Genomic DNA, 7,705 nt, shown 5'->3' with positions numbered 1-7,705 from the left:
CCCTTTTTCCGGTGGACCCGCAGAGGGAGCCATAGGGGTCGGGTGCAGAGAGGACGGGGTGACGGTCCAAGGCAGGCGCCTCGACGACCGAGAAGGTGATTCCGGAATGTGGAATTAAGAAAAGTATATTTCAGCCAAATCAGAAGACTTTGCTGTGTTTTCCTCATCTGTTTTGCTAGCAGCAATCAAAATACAAATATAAATGTCAGATTGAACGTTTTTTTTCGTCCCGGGAAAAGCCAGAATCAGGCGGAGAAAGACAAAGCAGGTCCATGAGCTGCAGCTGCGCCTGATGTTATTATACTTTCAGTTTTGATCTGCAGTGTGTTTCACCAGAGCCACTGACAGTGAAAGGAACAGGGCTCACGTCTCAGCTGTTTCAGTGTAGACCATGTTATTTGTGGATCCATCCATCCATCCATCCATCCATCCATCCATCCATCCATCCATCCATCCATCCTCTTCCACTTGTCCGTTGCCGGATCGTGGAGGCAGTTGTTGGAGCTGCCCAAATGGCACCAGCCCCTTATGGCTCCTCCTGCAGGTGGTGGGTCCACAGAAGGACCGGGCCTGTTGGTCTCTCATAAGGGGCTTCTGACCCACTCTTTGTCTGACCCGTCACCTATAGGACCTGTTTGCCCTGGGAGACCCTACAGGGGCATGAAGCCCCCGACAACAGAGCTCCAGGATCATTCGGGCGCTCAAACCCCTCCACCACGTTAAGGTGGTGGTTCCTGTAGAAGACCTCGCCGCAGACCTCAGCTGCACCCAGGAGGAAAATCTGACAAGAACACGACAAAAAAGGATTGGAGAAAGCAACAAAAAAGAAAAGAGATTTAACCTCTTAACTCCCGCCTGAACTGAGAGCATTTTCTCCAGTTCAGCTTTACCCAAATCCTGAAGGCCAGTGTAACACCTCATTTGAAAGCTAAGATCTACAAAACTAAATTGATCTTTTTCCTCACATCATCAGATTTTTTTTCATCACTTTTTTTGTTGGGCAGTCATCTCATTTTTGTCACATTTTCGTGACTTTTTTGTCACTTTTTCGATTTTTTTTTGTCCATTTTTTGTCGAATTATTATCACTTTTTTGTCCATTTTGTCAATCACATTTTTCAAAATTTTTTTGAAGCATTTTTTCACATTTTTGTCATTTTTTGTCATATTTTGTCACATTTTTGTCATTTTTTGTCATTTTTTTGTCACTTTTTTGTCACTTTTTCGTCAAATTATTATCGCTTTTTTGTCAATTTTTGCTCAATTTTTGGTCAAATTTTTCTCACTTTCTTTCACATTTTTGTCCATTTTTTGTCACTTTTTCGTCCGTTTTTTCTCACTTTTGTCACATTTCCATCCTTGTTTCCGTCTCAGTTTTGTCGCTATTTTCACACCTTTTTTTTCCAGAAGCTTTTGGATTGGGGTAAAGCTTCAGGTGGGAGTTAAGGGGTGAAAAAAACAGACAAAATGTGTTAAAGATGCGGCGACAAAAAGTTCCAATCACTTTTGTAGGTCTTAGCTTTCAAATGAGCCAATGCGCTCGGTAAAGAAGTCAACTAATCACACGATGAATTAGGAAAAGGCGTATTCAAACAATCTACCTTTTTTGCGTAAAGTCTCCGAATTTGCATAAACGGCAGGTGTTAGCTCCAACTTCAAAGTCAGGTCATTTTCGCTCACACCGGAAGTCAGACCGACGTCCCCTTCACGCTAAAACCCGCACGATCCGCCTTTCACCGCGGACCGTCTTATTTTGAAAGCGACTTCCTGCGTCCGCGCTGTTCGCTCGCGCCCGCTTGAACGCCCGCTCGCCTTTTACGCGTCCCAGGCGGATCTCGCTTTTACTTGCCCTGTCCGCTCCCGCCGCTCGCGCACCACTTTCCCCCAAACGCCGAGGAGGGATTTACCCCACGGAATACGGCTCTCTCACCTCTGCGGAATCAAACTTCTCCACCACTTTTTCTCTTGAGTTTTTTTTCCTCGCGGAGTTCCCCCCCCCCCCCCTCGCCACATGTCGCCCTCCGTCCCACTTTGGAGAGGCTTTTGCGCGCACACGGCGGACTCTTTTTTATAACTCGCCTCGGCGCCTCGGTGGAATATCAGGGCGCACACGCGATGTCACGGACCCTCAGGAGGAGAAAGAAATGAACTGCCCTCTCGTGCGCGCTCTCGTGTGAATATTTGTGCGGGGTTTTGAAGGCGAGCTCGGCGCCGGGACTCTGTGCTCAATGTGTCAGCTGGAAGGAAGCGGGGTCCGAATCTCTCCTAAACGGTAAGACACGGGCCGCATTGCGCACGGACATGGCACAGTCCGGCGTAAACGAACCTCCGTGTTTGCGCTGGAGGCGGGAGACTGTTTATAACTCCGCTGTGTGGACTTTTCTTGGAACTTGTTTAACTTCTCACACTCTACTTCCTTGCGTGTGTGGCTTTTGCAAACGCGCCACTACAGCAAAGTCAAACATCTGGTGTCATGTCAGGGTCTTAACGCCTTAACTCCCCACCTGAACCGAGCATAGTTTCTGCAGTTTGGCTAAACCCCAGTGCAAAAAGCTTCTGGGGAAAAGGGTTGGAAATAGCGACAAAACTGAGACGAAAACAATGATGGAAATGGGACAAAAAAGTGAGAAAACATTGGCAAAAAAGTGACGAAAAATTGATGAAAAAGTGGCAGAAGTGTCACAAAAATGTCACAAGAAATTGTCGAAAAATGACCACAAATTTGACCAAAAAATGAAAAAAAATGTGATTAAAAAATGGACGAAAAAAATGGACAAAAATGTGACAAAAAATGACCCAAAAAATGACAATAATGTGACAAAATGTGATAAAAACGTGACAAAAAAATTACAAAAATGTGAAAAAATGTGATAAAAAATTGACAAAAAAATACAAAAAAATGACATAAATGTGATAAAATGTGACCAAAAAATGACAATAATGTGACAAAATGTGACAAAAAAAAAAAGTGACAATAAATTACCAAAAATTACAAAAAAATGACATAAATATGACGAAAAATTGATGAAAAAGTGGCAAAAGTGTCACAAAAATGTCACAAGAAATCGTCAAAAAAATGACCAAAAATTTGACCAAAAAATGACAAAAATGTGATTTAAAAAAATGACGAAAAAAATGACAAAAATGGGACAAAATGTGATAAAAATGTGACAAAAAAAATACAAAAATTTGACAAAAAAATACAAAAAAATGACATAAATGTGATAAAAAAAATTACCAAAAAATCACCAAAATGTGATAAAAAAATTGACCAAAAAAATTAAAAAATGTGACCAAAAAATGACAAAAATGTGAAGAAAAAAATGACAAAAATGTGACAAAAAAATGACAAAAATGTGATAGAAATTTGACAAAAAAATTACAAAAATGTGACAAAAAAAGGGAAAAATGTGACAAAAATGTGATAAAAATTTGACAAAAAAATTACAAAAATGTGACAAAAAAAGACAAAAATGTGACAAAATGTGACAAAAAAAATGACAAAAATTTGATAAAAATGTGACAAAAAAATGACAAAAATTTCACAAAAAAATGACATAAATGTGATTTTAAAAAATGACCAAAAAAATGACATAAATGTGATTAAAAAAAATTGACGAAAAAATGACAAAAATTAGACAATAAATGACCAAAAAAAGACAAAAAAGCTACAAAAATGAGTTGAACACCCAGCAACAAAAATGGAGAAAAAAAAATCTGCTGACGTGAGGAAAAAGATCTTCTTTGTCCAGGCTGGAGTTAAGAGGTTAAACAAACAAAACTAAACTTTCCAAAGCTAAATTGGCTAAAGCTTTTGTGCACATTTTGGGGTTTGCTGCCTTGCGTGTGGATAGACGGGAGTTCTTTACTGAAGCCATCTGCACAGGTCTGCGGTTGTTGACAGCTGGGGCCACAATGGCAGCATTTTAGGCCCAGGAAAGCTCCAAATGAAACTTCTCCTACTCTTACGTCTCCCCAAAAGTAAGATCAACCCTCATAACGAGCTGCCATGAAGCTCAAACTGTAACTTAAATGTGTTGTGTGTGATGTCCGTCTCGTTTCATGTGCGAAGCTGCTCACCCTGTAGTCTAGGGCTCTACAAACGTGTTCAGAAATGCATGGGATTCTTGTGTAGCAGCTCATTTTTCAGTCTTCTCCCGAGTGTTGATGCGAGACGTGTTTAAATGTGCACGGGGACATGTAGGGCCGTCACGGTAACCACGGAAATCCACTTACCGCTCAATACATGACACACAAACGGTACAGCTTTGGGCTCCGTAGAAACATTTCCCCATTTTTGTGATGTAGGACTTTATGTTTTGTACTGGAGATGCACCGATCCAGCTTTGTAGCTTCCGATGCCGATACTCAAGGCCGGATTTATGGGCCCAGCAGGTTGAAGGGCCCCGGGGCATACGGAGAAAAATGCTGTAAACTAGTTCCCTTTCTCTTTGCATACTCCCTCACTAAACCAGGACTAAACCAGGACTAAACCAGGACTAAACCAGGACTAAACCAGGACTAAACCAGGACTAAACCAGGACTAAACCAGGACTAAGTCAGGACTAAACCAGGACTAAACCAGGACTAAGTCAGGACTAAACCAGGACTAAGTCAGGACTAAACCAGGACTAAGTCAGGACTAAGTCAGGACTAAACCAGGACTAAGCTAGGACTACACTAGGTCTGAACAAGTTCTGAACAAGTTCTGAGTCATTTTCATTGAGTTGACACTGGGAAAAAACTATGTTAAAATGCACCATTAAAATAAAAAAGATCTCTGAGGGAGGACCCCCAGACCCCCCTTTTAAATGAGTCCCCCCACCAGTTTTTTTTTCCACAAATTTGTCATTATTTCAAACAACTATGTTTTAAAAGTAATTAATTTCTCCTTTCATTGTAGAGAGAAATCCGACAGACAGACAGACAGTATATGTACAGAGTATATGTTATATAAATAAATATTGATTGATTATGGGGGGGCTCTGAAAGAAACTTTAGCCCCGGGGCTCATTTTACTTAAATCCGGCCCTGCAGATCCTGGGGGTTTGAGTATCTGCCGAGATAAAGCTGGGATCAGATATTTGTAGCCAATATCCGATATCGTTTTTTACAGTATCGGCTCCGATGTACGATATCGGCATTGAATCAGTGCATCCATTCTTACCTAGGGCTGGGAACCGTTAAACAGTTCCTACTTGGTACCGACCGAAAAGCTCCGGTAGGGGGCGGTATCGAAAAACTTTTTTTTTGTGTGCTAATTTTCGGTACTTTTTCTCTCCAAACGTCAATAAATGATCCACAGTGAGTCTAAAAAAGCCTGAACTCATGAGCAGCTTCAGCACAAATGCAGAAGCAAAGCTGTAACTTACTCACACTTCAGTCATTATCAGAGATGGCAGAGCCGCGGTCTGAGCCAGGACTAAACCAGGACTAAACCAGGACTAAACCAGGACTTAAGTAAACTGGTTAAAAACCTGGACTGAATAAGAAACTAGACTCTTAGACAAATAGAAAAACACTGACAACAAGAAACACATGGGCTTTACCTTTAGCTTTAGCTTCACCTTTAGCTTTAGCTTCACCTTTAGCTTTAGCTTTAGCTTTAGCTTTAGCTTTAGCTTTAGCTTTGGCCGCAGAGCCTGAAGTTACTGCTGTTGTTTAAACTCCAGCTGCACCGGAGCGTTTGGGATCAAAGATTGTCTCTGGAAAAGGTGAGGCTCACTCTGCATTAGCCATGTTTGGAACAGTTATGGTGCTTTGTCAGTGACAGAGTGAGCGCTCTCACTATGTAACAGATCTGTGACGTGTGAGGAGCTTTCACTGTCCAACAGCTCAGTGAGTTTAGAAAAGTTTATCTTCAGTAAACGGTCCTGATGTGGATCTGGTCTGTTCCTGCAGCTCAGGAGGGAATAATGTCCGAACTCTCTTTTTATCACGGCTTTAGTGGGAATTCTGCTCAAAAGGTTCCAGGTGACGCTGCTGCTCCTGTTTTCTGATGTGCCGTGTTTGATCTTCCTCCTGAACGATACTTTTTATACACATTATTTTAACTCAATTAAAATAACACAGGTATCGAAAAAAGTACCGTTAAGGCACCGGTACTGAAAAGCAGGTATCGTTAAAGTAGTGGTATCCAGCCCTACTCTTACCTGAGCTTAGACGAGTTGATCCGTACCTGTCTGGTCTTTGTGCCCGTGGAAGAGCTCGGTCGCTTCTAACAACATCTTTGGTCATTTTGCGTGACTGAGCGCACACACAAAGACCAGACAGGTACACATCAACTCGTCTAAGCTCAGGTAAGAACATATCTCAGTCTGGAAGAACTGTGGCCTGCTCCTTTAAGGCTCGTTTATATCACATTAGACACAGGAAGTTTGTTTCTGCGGCGTCGTCATTATTGTTTATCGTGATATATTTCGAGCCTCGAGATCGAGCTTCAGATTTTGTTATCGCGACAGGCAGAGACGAGTCCATTATTTACAACATGAAATCTTAACCTCTTAACTCCCACCTGAACGGATTCCATTTTCTCCAGTGTGGCTTTACCCTAATCAAAAAGCTTCTTGGGAATAAAGCACCAAAACAGCCACAAAAAATGAGAAGAAAACAAGGATGTAAACGCAACAAAAAAGTGACAAAAACTCAACAAAAAAGTGACAAAAATTCAACAAAAATGTGACAAAAATGTGACAAAAATTCAACAAAAAGTGACAAAAATTAAACAAAAATTAAACAAAAATTCAATAAAAATTCAACAAAAAACTGACAAAAATTCAACAAAAACTAAAAAAAAGACAAAAATTAAAAAAAAAATGAAAATTTTCAATTGTCATTGAAAATGACAATTCAACAAAAATTCAACAAAAAGTGACAAAAACTCAACAAAAAAAATGTGACAAAAATGTGACAAAAATTCAACAAAAAGTGACAAAAACTCAACAAAAAAAATGTGACAAAAATGTGACAAAAATTCAACAAAAACAAAAAAAAAGACAAAAAATAAAAATGTGACAAAAATTCAACAAAAAAATGACAAAAAATAAACAAAAATTCAACAAAAAGTGACAAAAAACTCAACCAAAAATGACAAAAATTCACCAAAAATGTGACAAAAATTCAACAAATTCAACAAAAAATGACAAAAATGAAACAAAAAAATGACAAAAATTAAATAAAGTGACAAAAATTCAACAAAAAAATTACAAAAACTCAACAAAAATGTGACAAAAATTCCACAAAATTGTGACAAAAAGAATTAAAAAAAAAACAATAAACAAAAAAACAAGAAGGTGACACAACACAGCAACAATGCGAGGAAAAAGATCAGTTTTGTGGGTCTTAGCTTTCAAATGAGGTGCTACACAGGCCTATATAACAGCCAAACAGGACAGAATGCATTTGGTTTAGGCGGGTGGTAAGAGGTTAATTATTATTATCGTTGATCGGCCGGTGGTTCCCAAACTTTGTCTTTGTTGTGTTCGGCTAAAAGACAAGTCTATGTGTTATTGCACAAAGTACTTAAACCACTTTGCCTTGAAAACTATTATTAGTGTTTAGTCACTAAGATAAGAGATAAGATCATTCTTTGTTCATCTTCTGGGTGTGTAGAACAGACAGGAAGTGTGTCACCGGTTAAATAGTAAATACACCAGGAGTAAGAAAAGAGAACATTCCGCACAGTAGCTCCTGGCTGCGTGTCGCGC

At 39.9% G+C, this 7,705-nt stretch overlaps 1 protein-coding gene across 1 annotated transcript in view; it reads left to right on the top strand.

Annotated features, from left to right (window-relative positions):
• Positions 1-2,242: 2,242 nt before the first annotated feature.
• The window catches only part of ntf4 (neurotrophin 4), a gene marked incomplete at its 3' end in the record, with an annotated part of 31,982 nt that continues 26,519 nt past the window's right edge, over positions 2,243-7,705 (top strand). Inside the window, exon 1 of the mRNA XM_079564788.1 lies at positions 2,243-2,271. The remainder of the gene's footprint in view (positions 2,272-7,705) is intronic.

The sequence above is a fragment of the Gobius niger genome (assembly GCF_951799975.1).
Source record: "Gobius niger genome assembly, chromosome: 10".
In the NCBI taxonomy this organism is placed as follows: Eukaryota; Metazoa; Chordata; class Actinopteri; order Gobiiformes; family Gobiidae; genus Gobius; species Gobius niger.
Note: the sequence above shows the minus strand (reverse complement) of the source record. Positions and strands in the feature narration are given on the sequence as shown.